We start from the raw sequence: 14,912 nt of genomic DNA, 5'->3' as shown, positions 1-14,912 counted from the left end.
GGTGATACCTCATTATGGTTTTGATTTGCATTTCTCTAAGGATTAGTGATGTTGAGCATCTTTTCATGTGTTTGTTGGCAATCTTTATGCCTACTTTGGAGAAGTGTCTATTTAGGTCTTCTCATAGTTTTCTTGTTTCTAGTTGCAGCCTTTTCCACCTAGAGAAGTTCCTTTAGCGTTTGTTGTAAAGCTGGTTTGGTGGTGCTGAACTCTATCAGCTTTTGCTTGTCTGTAAAGGTTTTAATTTCTCCATCAAATCTGAATGATAGTCTTACTTGGGTAGAGTATTCTTAGTTATAGGTTTTCCCCTTTCATCACTTTAAATATATGATGGCATTCCCTTCTGGCCTGCAGACTTTCTGCTGAAAAATCAACGGGTAACCTTATGGGTTTCCCTTGTATGTTATTTGTTGCTTTTCCCTTGTTGCCTTTAATGTTTTCTCTTTATCTTTAATTTTTGTCAATTTGATGACTGTGTCTCAGCGTATTGCTCCTTGAGTTTATCCTGTCTGGGACTCTGTGCTTCCTGGACTTGGGTGACGGTTTCCTTTCCCATGTTAGGGAAGTTTTCAGCTGTTATCTCTTCCAACATTTTCTCAGGCTCTTTCTTTCTCTCTTCTGCTTCTGAGACCCCTATAATGTGAATGTTGGTGTGTTTGTCATTGTCCCAGAGGTCTCTTAGATTGCCCTCATTTCTTTTCATTCTTTTTTCTTTATTCTGTTCCATGGCTGATTTCCACCACTCTGTCTTCCAGATGACTTACCCATTCTTCCGCCTCATTTATTCTGCTATTGATTCCTTCTAGTGTATTTTTCATTTCAGTTATTGTATTCTTCAACTCGGTTTGGTTGCTCTCTGTATTTTCTAACTCTTTGTTCAGAACTTCTTGTAACTTCTCCCTCTGTGCATCCATTCTTTTCCCAAGTTCTTGGATCATCTTCACAGTCATTACTCTGAACTCTTTCTTGGGTAGATTTTCTAGCTCCATGTCACTTAGTTGTTCTTCTGGGGTTTTATCTTGTTCCTTCGTCTGAAACATATTCCTCTGCCATGTCATTTTGTCTCAATTTCTATTTGTATTTTTATGTATGTGGAATGTTATGTTTTTCGACCTTGGAAAAGTGGCCGTCTGTAGGGGATGTCCTATATGTCCCAGCAGTGCACTCCCCTCTTGTCATCTAAGGGCCAATGACCAGCTGGTCCCAGGGTAGGTTCTGACTTGCCTTTGCAGACTCAGTTCCACAGGCTGCTGGATTGTAGTTTTCTTGCTTCTGGTGTCTGCCCTCTGGTGGATGAGGCTGGTCTAGAGGCTTGTGCAGGCCTCCTGGTGGGAGGGGTCAGTGCCTGCCCACTGGTGGATGAGCTGGTTCTTGGCTCTCCGATGGGCATGGCCATGTCTCAGGGCATGTCTAAATGTGGGTGTGGGCTCAGGAAGTCTTTAGGGAGACTGTCTGCTGATGGATAGGTTGTGTTCCCGCCCTGTTGGTTGTTTGGCCTGAGGCACTGGAGCCTACAGGCTCTGGATGGAGCCAGATCTTGGTGCTAATTACCCAAACAAGATGTTTGCCTCCAACAAGAGTTCAAGTAGATGAACACTCTCTGATATTTCTGCCACCGGCTTTTATGACTCCAGAGAGAGCCATGGCCACCCTCCCCCCAACCCCCTCTGAGACCAGCATGTAGGTCTGGCCCAGACTCCTATGAAGTCACTGCTTTTGCCCTGGGTCACAGTGTATATGAGACCTTGTGTGCACCCTCCAAGAGTAGAGTCTCTGTTTCCCCCAGTCCTGTGGAGCTCCTGTGATCAAGCCCCACTGACCTTCAAAGCCAAATGCTCCGGGGGTTCATCCTCCCCATGCCAGGCCCTCAGGCTGGGGAGCCTGACATGGGGCTCAGAACTCTTCCTCTTGTGGGAAGACTTCTGTGATATAATTATTCTTCAGTTTGTAGGTTGCTCATCCGGGAGGTATAGCATTTGATTAGATCACACGTGCGCCCCTCCTACTGTCTCATTTGGTTTCTTTTTTATGTCTTTGGATGTAGAATATTTTTTTTAGTAGGTTCCAGTCTCTTTTATTGATGGCTGTTCAGCAGTTAGTTGTGTTCTTGATGTTGTCATGAGACCTTGAGGTGAGCTCAAGGGCCTTCTACTCCACCATCTTGTTTCCAATCCCCCGCTCCTTAGTGTTTAAAAACTTAAGATCTAGGCAGTAAGTGTGCTCATTGCTACTGGTATGTCATTACCACTAGACCCTCTGAGAGGCTAGATCTACAAAACATTTATATCTATATATGTGTGTATAAATACATGTATACACACTCAAATAACTGTATCTCTCTCAATAGCTAGCTAGCTAACTATCTAAAAGAGTTCACACCAATACCTTCAATTCCAGTCTAGCACACCAGGGTTTTTTCTAGCCTTCCCCCTTGCCATACTTGCAAATCTCTTCTCCAAACAGCAGGAAACCTGGCTCCCATTATTCTCAATATAGTTTTTTTTTTCCCCCACTCAATTCCCACTATGTGACCAATCTCCCTAGCACAGTGGCTACCTCCTTGGCTTCCCAGCCCCTGTGCTGCTGCCTCTACAGCCCCTTCTGCCTTCAAGGGAAGGGAAGGGAGGGGAAAAGGAGAGGAGGGGAGGTTGTCAAATGGCTTTGTTGTGTTTTTTTTTGGCCGCACTGTGCAGCATGTGGAACTTCCCTAACAAGGATTGAACCCACACCCCCTGCAGTGGAAGTGCAGAGTCTTAACCACTGGACCACCAGGGAAGTCCTGTCAAATGGTTTTTTTGACTGAATTATTCAGAGAGGGAGAAAAGAAGGAAGGAGGGATGGATAGAGGGGATGGAGGAAGGGAGGGAGGGATATATGTTTATCACAAATTTTCTTGAAAACTAAATGATTCCAAGTAGCACAGCTCCTGCAAAGAATAGGTACTCAGCATCATTAATTAGTATCCCTCCCCACTTTGTTTCATTTGCTTATTCTCTATAGATAACCCAGATCTTTTCCTTTTATTCTAGGTCCTATTGGTTGGGAATCTTGGTCCTAGCAGTGTGTTTATTTGGACAGAATCCTCTCACAGCAAAACAAGCTGAGGTCCCATGGAGCTCATCATCCATACATAGAATCTATACTGGATTTGTTGATACTGGTGATGTTTGGCAGAGACTGAATACCTGGCTTGTAGAAGAAAATGTACCTCACACTCGGTCTTGCTGTCGTACGTGGAAGGCACACATGACCGGTGACCATGTCTTTTGCATGCCTGGGGATGAGGCGGCCACAGGACCAATAGGGACTCTTGGTGGCCAGTGCACCCTTGTACAAAGGATTGGCCCTAATTTGGTCATTTCAGGCAAAGATGTAACTATAAACACCACCCTGAATCCAGAAATTAAGGTTTCCCAAGCAGTTCTTGGAAGGCAGTTCCTGGCAGCACTAAAACCCCAAAGAAGCAAAGAGAAGCCAAAACAAAATCCAGATACCCTTCATGGAACGTTTGCTTTGTTATGGAGGGCAGTGCTGCCAAAGAGAAATGACTTCTCAGGTTTTTCATATATTGTCCCTAATGGTGTCCCCAGAAAAGTAAACTTGGTGCCACATAGATTAATGTGCTACAAAGTAAGACTGTCCAGGAACCCTGAGAACGTCTGTGCCCCATGAGATGGGAAGGACAGGCAAGCCCACTTCCTATGTTACCCTGGGTCACTCTACCATAGGCAGCCTGGGAGTGGGCAGGCAGTGGGCCTGACACCACGGTCCAAATGGGGTCAGGGTCCCCATTAGTGTGGCATGCTCTGGACTGGGTTTGGGCATTTCTGAATCAGCAGCCTGAAGAGGTTCTCTAATTAGACATGTTAGAAATCAACAGAATTTGGAGGGAGGGGTAGGGATGAGAGGACAGGTAAGAGGAAATAGAGAGGAAACTAATGCTGATGGAATAGCTGCTTGCATCAGTCAGCTTATGTAACAATGATGATAATAATAATAATGGTATCTTACATTACTCAGCATTTACTATGTTCCAGGCTCCGTTCTAGCTACTTTACATATATTATCTCATTTACTCCTTTCCGCAACCTTATTATGAAGTGGGTATTTTTATTATTATCCCTGCTTATAAGAACCAAGACATTGAGTACCTTGATCAAGCAGACACAGCTTGAGAGGGGTGGGAGCAGGATATATATGTTCATCACTTCATTTAATACTCACAACAACCCAATGATATAGATTTTCATCATCTCCAATTTACAGGCAAGAAACTAAGGCCCTTGGACCAGCAACATCAGCATCACTCAGGAGCTTGTTAGAAATGCAAAATCTTTGGCCCCACTTCAAACCTACTGAGGCAGAATCTGGACAGAACCACCGGTCTAGACCAGAGGGCCCAGCGAGTCCCAAACTTGCACGTGCATGTGAGTTGCCCAGAGACCGTGTTAAAACCTGGATTCCTGGGCCCCACCCACCCTTGGAGATGCTGAGTCCCTGGTATTTAGCAGCAGTATTTTGGCCCTCTGTAGAGTTGCTTCCATAAGTCGTTTTTGGCATCACATCATCTACCAACATTAGCTGATATTGAAAAGCAAAATTTTCATACCAGTTTAGGAACAGGAGTCAAAGTTTCATTTTAATTCAGGGGTTGACAGACTTTTTCTGTAAAGGCCCAAACTGTAGATATTTTACTCTGTGTGGGCCACTGGGTCTCTGTCATGTCACAAAAGCAGCCATGGTCAGTATGTAAACAAATCAGTGTGTTTGTTTTCCAGTACAACTCAATCAACTCCCCCTCCTTTAACTCAGAACCGAGGGAACCTCTGGTGGTGGCAGCATGCCCTAGAGCAGAGCGGATTTGAAGAATGGGGATCTTAACATTTGGAAAGGAGAGGACTAAGTAAAATAGCTCATACTGTAGGGGAAGAAAAACAGTTTCCCCTCTACTCTTCTAGGTTCTTGGCTGAGACGCCCTTGTAGCAAAATACAGATTAACAAAAGAAAAACCATTTTAATTACTACGTAAGGGAGAGCCGCAAAGATAGGAGACTCAAAAGGCAGCCAGGGGCTTCCCTGGTGGCGCAGTGGTTGAGAGTCTGCCTGCCGATGCAGGGGACACGGGTTCGTGTCCCGGTCTGGGAAGATCCCACATGCCGCGGAGCGGCTGGGCCCATGAGCCAATGGCTGCTGAGCCGTCTGGAGCCTGTGCTCCTCAACGGAAGAGGCCACAGCAGTGAGAGGCCCGCGTACCGCAAAACAAACAAACAAAAAAAAGGCAGCCAGGCAACTGAGGCTTATATACCACCCTAAGCTGAGAAAAGGGACAAGGGTCTGGGCCTTCAAATGGAGGAGGGCCATTCATGGTAAGAGGAGAAGAGCAGATGTTTGGTGAGCAGATGTTTGCCAGAGGTGCAGATAAGTCTCACAGAAGAAAAAGTGATATTAGGTAATAGCTCACTTCCTGGTACAGGGCCCCTTTCTAATTTCTTTTAGGCAGTTAAGAGGGAGTTAAAAAGCTTTTTCTGAGTCTGCTGGGTCTTGACTGCTTTCAGTTCAAAATAATCCACATGTGAAAGTGGTACTTTCTGGGGCAGCCTGTTCTGAACCCCCTCCATACCATATGCCTAGTTAACTTTCTTCAGGCTGATTAAACTATAACACCTTTGGAGTAACTTTTCTACCAGGCTATAAAATCCTAATACTTTATCAGTTTCTGCAAACCTCTCATCTCACAGGCTATAAATTGTCACTGTTTTTTATCATTTGTGTTATTAATTAAAAAAAAAAAAGTGTGCCAACAAATTTACCTTCCCCGAGAATATCAAGTGAGAGTTCCATTTGACAAGGTCCTGCTTTTACTCAAGCAGCCGTATTATTTTCTAATAATAGAAAAGGCATTTTAAAAAAGTAATCACCTTTTATCATTTTCCAAGTGTGGGATAACTTTTCTCATTGGCCTGATGAGAAAAAGCCCTATGGTACTCAGTGCTGATTGCTGTAAGGATTACTGTTGGTTATTATTATGCTGTAAAGATTATTATGGTTTTCTAGCTTATAGTATGTCATCTTGGAGTCCCCACAGGATAAACTCTCCTGTCTCCTGTGAATCATGTGACCTTCCTAACCAGACACCAAGGCATGAGTTTCGTGTCCTCACTTTCTCTCTGGTGTTATAATCTTATGTTACCTACACTAGTTTTTACTTAGTTTCTACTTTCTCCATTTCCTTAATGTTTGTCTTATTTGGGGGCATTTTTGTAAATTGTCTTCTGTCCTTTTTGGAATACAAATTCATTTAAATCAAAAAGAATGTTCAGGACTTCCCTGGTGGCGCAGTGGTTAAGAATCCACCTGCCGATGCAGGGACACAGGTTCGATTCCTGGTCTGGGAAGATCCCACGTGCCATGGAGCAACTAAGCCCGTTTGCCACACTACTGAGACCACATGCCACAACTACTGAACCTGTGCTCTAGGGCCTGTGAGCCACAACTACTGAGCCCGTGAGCCACAACTACTGAGCCCATGTGCCACAACTAATGAAGCCCATGCACCTAGAGCCTGTGCTCCGCAACAAGAGAAGCCACCGCAATGAGAAGCCCGCACACCGCAACGAAGAGCAGCCCCCGCTCGCCACAACTAGAGAAAGCCCATGTGCAGCAATGAAGACCCAATGCAGCCAAAAATAAATAAATTAATTAATTCACTAAAGAAAAGAAAGAGAATGTTCAAATTTGAGGATTCTTTAGTTCAATGTGCCTTGAGGATGAAGGGGAAGTGAAGCTGGTATCTGTATGCTTAGAAAACAACACATGTGATATCTTAACACACCAACTTAAACATAATGTACTCACATTTAGATGGTCACTTGTATGACCAAAGGTGAATGTTCTTGGCTGACATGTGCATCCCACCTATCTCACCTCATCCCGCCTAAGAACTCTAGACAGAGTTTGTTTTTGAAACAAAATCCACATTTTATTAGATTGAAATAAACCACAAAATTGTTCATCTTCACCAACAAGAAAGCAATATTTTCTGTATTCTTCCTAGATAAACCACAAAACTCCTGTTTTTGCAAGAAGACCAGTTTTCCTGGTTATGCATATAAATCAAGATGAGGAAGCAGATATGGTCATGGAAAAACACCCAAAGGAAAACAGGCAAAACCAGACAAATCAGTCATCAACGTCTGCAAACTCAGGTTCTGTCTTGCCTGTGAAACAGTGTTCATGGTACATCTGCTAAAAAGCTGATGTCCAGTTTGGTGGACTTACATTCCCTTGAGGACAAAGGCTACACTGAAATCCTCTTCAGGTGAGCACATGGCTTCTGTCACTTTCTGGTAACTTCCACAACCAGCCATTACAGATTTTTAACAACATACTCCAAACATAATGTACTTAAGTCAGAAGCACCATTGCACTTTATAAATGTGTTCTCCTCCCTTTTCACTCCCTACCTCCTCAACATTTATTTCTTCAAAGAACTGATAACTCAAATCCTGGTCATTAGATCAATGATAATAAACATCATGTCCCAAATGACTTCAGCCCTGCCATTATGCCACCAGGGGGGAATCTCAAAGCAGCACTTTCCATACCATCTTCTGGGAGAACACAGAAGTCTTCAAAGTCTGCAAGTTCAGATTGTGGCTGTTCAACAGGTGAGTGGTCAGTGGCTGATGGATTTGGTGAGAGGCCTGTTGGCAATTTACCTTCAATGACTAAGTGGCCTGCATGTACCTTACAGCTTTGCCTCCTAATAAACCAATAAAAGGCACCTTTAAAAATTCTCTTGGATATTTTCAGTGATTTCTGAATTACTTTAGGAAGCTCTGACACATTGTGTAGAGTTTTCTGTGTGTGTCTCATGAAATCCAGATCATGTTTTGTATTAAGAGTTACGTTCACAAAGCCCTGTGACTTGACCTCTGTTGAGTCAGTGTTTGGGAGTGTGTTTTGTGATGCTTGCATTCGTGCTTCCTCTCCATCTTCATCCTGGGAAGAATCCGCAGGACCTTAAGCAATACGGAAGCATTAGGAAAAATACATAAATATCAGGCAGCTGTAGAACATCATAAATTGTGGACAGAAGCACTTTATCTTCTCCTCTTTTTCCACTTGAGCCTCTGGGAATGAACCTCCACAGAGAATGTCAGGATTGGTAAGTCACTCTATACGTGTTGGCACAGTGCTCCTCTGACATGTTGAGCTGGAGATGATCCGTGTCTTAATGTGAGGGCTTTGAGGTGCTGATCTGGGAATCTTTCTCCAACTTGCTGAATAATGTCCTCCACTGTTGGAACATTGACTGTTTATAATAACTTCAAAGGTTAGTTGAGATTCTAGGTTACCTTGGCAAGCCCTGCAGAACTTCCCACAAAGTTTCATTTGAATATCGTGTTTAGTGACCAAATCTGTGGCTTCCTCAAACCAGAAATCATAATAAAACTCCCTATTTTCCATCACTTGATTTGTGAATGTGACACAGTAGTCGAGCAGCTGGCTGCCAAGAAGATGCCAGAAGTTTGTCACTGGATTTTTTTTCCCCAACAGCTCTTGTGAAGATGGGACATTTTTAAGAAGGACAAATGAAACCAATGAACTAGAAATCTGTTAACATACTACAGAGCACAAATGCTTGACCAGCTATAAAGCTATTCCCTCCAGCCTGTGTCATTCTTTATACTGTCTTTATATAAAACAAAGGCTTACAAGAGCTCCACTTACATTTCAGAAGCACAATATCCTCTTGCCTATTGAAGAAGGCCCATTTCCTTCAGTTGGTATACCTTCTTCCATGCTCTAAAAAAGGGCAGCTCTTACACTGTCAAATCCTAAAAGCAGCTGCAGCGACTGTTGAAAAAGAGAACGGTCTTCCTCAGGTGTTCTCAATGCAATAACAGTAACAAGCCCTGACTTTCCATGAAGAGCAGAGAGTATAGAGACCCTGGGAATATTTCTGTAAAAGCTGGGTGGGCAGGACTTTCATTTTGGAAAGCAGTTCACTGGACACAGTATATACCTGACCACATCACTACTCCACGATCAGGCTCCACTGTGTGTGTGGAGGGACAGGGAGAAAGACTGATTCTTTCTAACGAGGGAAAGTTAGTAGCATATGAACTGAGGACAATAATGCTAGCTCACACTGAGGATTACCGCATGCTGAACGGTGTGCCAAGTACATTGTATTATTATAAATACATTGCAGTAATTATGTAATTAAACATTCAGTTATAACATTGCAATGCATTAACTTTTTAAGAAATCAGTCTTTCTCCCTGCTCAAAATGTGTAGTATCCTCTATACACATACAAGTACTTTTATTAAGTCCTTACTACGTGCTGGGCATGGTGCCAGATTCTATACATACAGTGAAATATTACTTCATTATCTGTGGTCTCAGTTGTCACACAGAGATACATTTTTCCAGAATGAGAATCCCCCCCCGCAACCTTGTGAATTAATTGGTCACTTAACAAAATTTTATTTTACTCCACACCTTTGCAGAAAGAAAAATAAGCCCTTTCAAAGTTGCCAGGAATGGATTATATATAAATTAAATGCGTTCAGTTCAACGCATTTTGATTACATAGTCTGTTTCAGGTGGTTCTGAATCAGACACATTTCTTCAGTTTTGTGATTTAAGAACATCAGTGCGAGTTGCAAATACTCAGCACACAAGTGCCCCGTGCTCCCAGGAGCTTGGGCACAAGCCACAGCAAGAGAGACTGGCTCTTGGCCTGGGGTACAGTTAGGGCAGGACCAGCAGCAAAGCCCTTTACTCAGCTGCTGGGATCCCTTTTCATGGAAGCCCCAAGGCAGGACCACCTCAGCCCTGTTCCACAGCCATTTCCTCTGTAACTTAGCAGCTTCTGGCTCCTGCCCTCAACACTCCATTGAAAGGCTCTCCAAGTTCCTTCCTTTTGCCAAATCCTGGGGCCTTTCCATTACCCTTCTTTTAGGGATACCAGATTTAACAAAAATACAGTGTCCAGTTAAATTTGAATTTCAGATAAATAACGAATGATATTTTTAGTACAGATCTTCCTTGACTTGTGATGGGGTTACATCCTGATAAACCCATCATAAATTTAAAACATCATAAGTCAAAAATGCATTTAACACACCTAACCTACTGAACATCACGGCCTGGTCTAGCCTACCTTAAATGTGCTCAGAACACTTATATTAGCCTATAGTTGGGCAAAATCATCTAACACAAAGCCAATCTTATAATAAGTTATTGAATATCTCATGTAATTTATTGAATACTGTACTGAAAGGGAAAAACAATAGCTGTCTGGGTACAGAATTGTTGTAAGTGTACAGGTTGTTTACTGTCGTGATCACGGTCTGACTGGGAGCTATGGCTTTCTGTCCAGCATCACGAGAGAGGATCATACTGCACATAGGTAGCCCGGGAAAAGATCACATTCAAAATTCAGAGTATGGTTTCTATACAACACGTACCACTTTCACACCATCATTAAGTCGAAAAATCATAAGTCGAGTCATGTAAATTGGGATTAAGTACATCATTTGTATACTTATTAAACTTATACTAAAAAATCATTTGTTCATCCAAATTTCAAATTGAACTAGTAATCTTGTATTTTATCTAATAACCCTACTTCATTCTCTTTGTATCCTCTGGGTACTTGATCCCTGAAACTCTCTTCCTTTGGATAGTATGAATTCATCACTTTCCCTTTTTCTGCTCCTCCTGCCTGGTTCAGTGAGTTCTCCAGCCTGTGCTGTAACATCAGCATGTAACCCTAAGCTTCTTCTTTTCTCTCTCTCAGCTTTCTCCTTGGAGAGGTCATCTATTCCTGTCACTTACATCAGTGGCTCTCCAAGTGTGGTCCTGGACTAGCAGCTGCAGTATCACCTGGAAACCAGACAGAAATGCACATTCTCAGGCCCGGGTCCAGGCATACAGAATCAGGTCTTCTGGGGTGGGGCCCAGCAATCTGTGTTTTAAGAAGCCCGTCAGTTGTTCTGATGCACGCTAAAGTTTGAGAACCACTTGTTTAAATGATCACTTCTAAGCTGTTGACTCCCCAATCTTTATCATTAGCCCTGATTTTATACCCACACTTCCCTCTGGTATTTCAAACTGGAGTGTTCTGTTTAATGTTACGAAATGGGAGGGAAAAAAAACATAGCTCTATGGTCAAAAAGAATTTCCATGGGGGAATTCCCTGCCCTCCCCCCACCTCTCCCCCCAAAAACAGTTTCCATGGTATTGCAGCATTTCTTAAGATTTGACTATTGGGACCTATTTCCCAGTGGTTGTGGGAGGATGCAACAACAGGACGGCGTCACTGGAAAAGAGATGAATTGAAATGGAATTCATACTAACAATGTTGTAAATCAACTATACTTCAATTTAAAAAAAGAAAATGGAATTCATTATTGTCCCCTGCTAAACCACCTCTACAGCCTATTTCTTTTTAATTTTTTTAAGTTGAATATTTTATTATTAAACTCTTATTTTCCTGCAAGGCTGTAGCTTCACTGTATAAAAATAGCACCAGCAAACACAGTATGTTGCAAAATTAAGATAGTTGTACAGTGTCAGATGAAGAACAATACTAACAAAAACTTTTCTCCACCGCCAGTTATTTCCAATGGGAAGATCATTAAGTTTATTTTTTGTTTGTTTTGGTTTTTTTTGCGGTACGCGGGCCTCTCACTGTTGTGGCCTCTCACGTTGCGGAGCACAGGCTCTGGACGCACAGGCTCAGTGGCCATGGCTCACGGGCCCAGCTGCTTCGAGGCATGTGGGATCTTCCCGGACCGGGGCACGACCCCGTGTGCTCTGCATCGGCAGGCGGACTCTCAACCACTGCGCCACCAGGGAAGCCCTCATCAAGTATTTTGACCCAGTCCAGGGATGGCTGTAAACTGTTACAAGGCTTAAGATAACAATGTTTTCCTTGAATTACATAATTTTTATAACTAGTTTTACCACAGATAATTTCAGGAATTCTGAGTATTGGAAACTGGAGCCTAGCCTAAAAATCATAGGGTGCTGTGGAAAAGATGCATAGTGTTTATCTGCAGTCATTAGGAAGTTAGGGGGTATTTTCTTCTGGTAACATGTTGCAAGTAGTTTCCTTTGCTACAAGTTGGTTTTTAAAAAATCTGTCCACAACTAATTGAAGACAACTATGCTAGATTAAGTTGTTTCATACTAGTTTATTTAGGGGTTCCATTTTCACTCAATAGATTTTATGTGTTTCTCATATGCTTCTTCACTCATTAGTTCATGTAGTTCTGAAGGGTTACTGAGTGTCACATTGATCAGCCAATCATCTTCATAACAAGATTTTTTGGACACGTCCTGGATTTTCTGCCAGAGCTTCATTAATTTCAGTTACTTCTGATGGAGGCAGCTTTCAAACTTTCTAAAGCACCAAACTCCTCTTGTTTGTTCAATTTTGTCCCAACTTCAGGCAGATTACAGTAAGCAACATCTCCCAAAGCTCCCTGTGCAAAATTGCTGATTCCCGCTGCTGCAACACCGTTTTCTGTTGTTATCTGTCCACGTCCGCCTGTGAATTGACGCACGGAGAGCGGAGCTGGGAGTGCGCGCGGCTCCCCGCGGGGCCAGCGCACCCAAGGCCCGGGCCGGCGCAGAGATTGCGCGCAGGCGCAGACGGCAGACCTCGGCGCGCACACCCCGCGCCGCTCGCTGCGCCAAGCACCCGGGCTTCTGGCATCCCTTTTCTTTCAAACAGACCTAAAATGTTGGAGTTCTGACTTCCTCTTCTCCTTATGCAGTCAGCCTCTGAGTTTTAGGGACTCAGTTACGATAACGTTGAAAGGTTGGAGACCTGACGTGACTTTGGAGCGTGAAGCAAGCTCTTGTTGAGACTTCGCAGAGTCAAGGCCTGCTCCCTGGGACCCGCAGCCCGGCCCGTCCGCCCGGCTGACCTCAGTAACCAGTCCCAGGCACAAGTTCCGGGGCTGCCCCCCAGGGCCACAGGTGACATGGGGTCTCGCCTCCGAGAAGGCCACAGGAAGAGCTGAGAAGGCCTTTTCTGGAGAAATGGAGAAGAGCGCAAGGAGCCAGTCAGGACTTGAGGGAAAAGAAGAATAGAAGATGTCTAGAAGAGCAGGAAACGGGGTGGAGGCCTGGTGACGGGAAGGAGCAGTCGAGGAGGCGTGGGCTCAGCCTGGCCCGTGCGTGGAAGGACCTCGGTGTGGGCGGGAGACGTTAAGGGGACCGGGGGGGGGGGCTGAGGAGTCAGGAGCCATCGCCAGACCACAGTCATTCCAGTTTCTGCTGGAATATAAATGACTTTCCCATGGATCCACCGCCCAAAGCCACCTGCAGTATCTTTGTTTACTGGCTTCGTATCTTTTCCTTTATCCTGAGGTAAATACGGGGAAAGGGAGGAAAGGGGTGGGGCGGGGGAGAGGGTGGAGCGAGAATGGAAGAGATTTCGGTGAGGGAGAGCCTACTGATGGTTCGCAGTCTTGTCTGCACATTGGAATCGCCTGAGGAGCTGTAAAAACCACGTCTGGGTTCAACCCCCAGAGATTCTGATGCCGTCGGTCTAGCCTCTCGACTGGTGCTTCTCAAACTTTAATGTGCGTCGGAGGCGCCTGGGGCTCTTGTTAAAATTCAGGTTCTGACTCAGAAGGCTCCGGGGTGGGGCTTGAAAGTCTGCATGTTAACAAGACGCCAGGTAATGCGCATGCCACTGCTCTGGCTCACATTTTCTGTAGCAACCATCTACCGTAGAGGCTCCCAGAGAGTGGTCCTCTGACCATCAGAATCAGCATCCCCCGGGAACTTGAGAGAAAGGCACGTTCTCGGGTCCCAGCCCAGACCCGCGGAATCTGGAATTCTGGGGATGAGGCCCAGCAAGCCGTGTTTTAACTCTCCCTCCAAGTGATTATCACGCGTGTCAAAGTTTGGGAACCACTGCTGTAGAGAATTACAGAGGGGAATAAAAAGCCTGAGGGAAGGGCGCTAATAATCACTGTAAGGACAAAGTAATGAATTATTGTGGAAGACAGAAAGAGAGATCACGTGGAGCCCTATGTGTGTTCCAGTTATGAACAGGTATAACCATTATAGTAAAATTAAGACACCACGACTTTGAAAACTGCAGGTTTTCAAAAAAAATTTTTTTTTAAGTTTTTTTTTATCTTTGTATCATCATAAGTCATAGGAATTATTGGAACATTTTCGAGACTTGCACACTCACTGCAAAGATGAGGGAAAGGAGATGTCATTACTGGACCCATCATGCTGTGGGCCTGCCTGAGCTGGGGTGGGGCGCAAAGGCACAGATGCAGGAAAATAAGGTGGGAATGCCTGGCACTGGGGATTGAGGATGGGGAAAGGGATGCTCCCTGTTCTGAGGCCACGAGGTTGCCGGCGTCTTGGTGATGGGAGGTGCTGAACCTGGTTGTGTTACTGATCCAGTGTCACCACTCTACCCACGAGTGCCCTGTGCCTGGATTACAGTACCTAACTGGTCCCAGCTGGCCTCCCAGGCTCAGCCTCCCCAGACCCTGCTTCCTTTGCTTTGCAGGCTCCAACTCCCGATTACACCAGTGCCCTTGCCTCCCTCCTCTCTTCCTCAGAGCCCTGTCCTCTCCTCCCTTCAGCACCCACGCCCCCTGTGTGCCATTTTCGCCCGTGTCCTGTGCTTTCCCTCGGGCTGACCGATGGCTCAGAATGGACGTCCCAGTCATCTGCTTACTCAGCCTCCATCTCTGTCCACCCACTGGGGTGAAGGTCCCTGTGCACTTGAGTTCAACACATATCTACCTGTGGGCAAGAGATGCCAAGGGGGATAAAGCACAGCCTGTCCTTAGGGAGCAAGTTACAAACTCTGGGAACCAGTCCCCAAGATGTGACGGACCAAGTGCCGTGAAAAAG

The 14,912-nt window shown here is 44.7% G+C and overlaps 1 pseudogene; it reads right to left on the bottom strand.

Moving 5' to 3' along the window:
- Positions 1-12,230: 12,230 nt before the first annotated feature.
- LOC114888082 lies at positions 12,231-13,290 on the bottom strand (annotated as a pseudogene).
- Between the last annotated feature and the right edge of the window lie 1,622 nt (positions 13,291-14,912).

The sequence above is a fragment of the Monodon monoceros genome, unplaced genomic scaffold, assembly GCF_005190385.1.
Source record: "Monodon monoceros isolate NGI ecotype Baffin Bay Population unplaced genomic scaffold, NGI_Narwhal_1 Super_Scaffold_8, whole genome shotgun sequence".
NCBI classification, from domain to species: Eukaryota; Metazoa; Chordata; class Mammalia; order Artiodactyla; family Monodontidae; genus Monodon; species Monodon monoceros.
The sequence above is the reverse complement of the archived record's forward strand: the minus strand, read 5'-3'. Positions and strand labels throughout refer to the sequence as shown.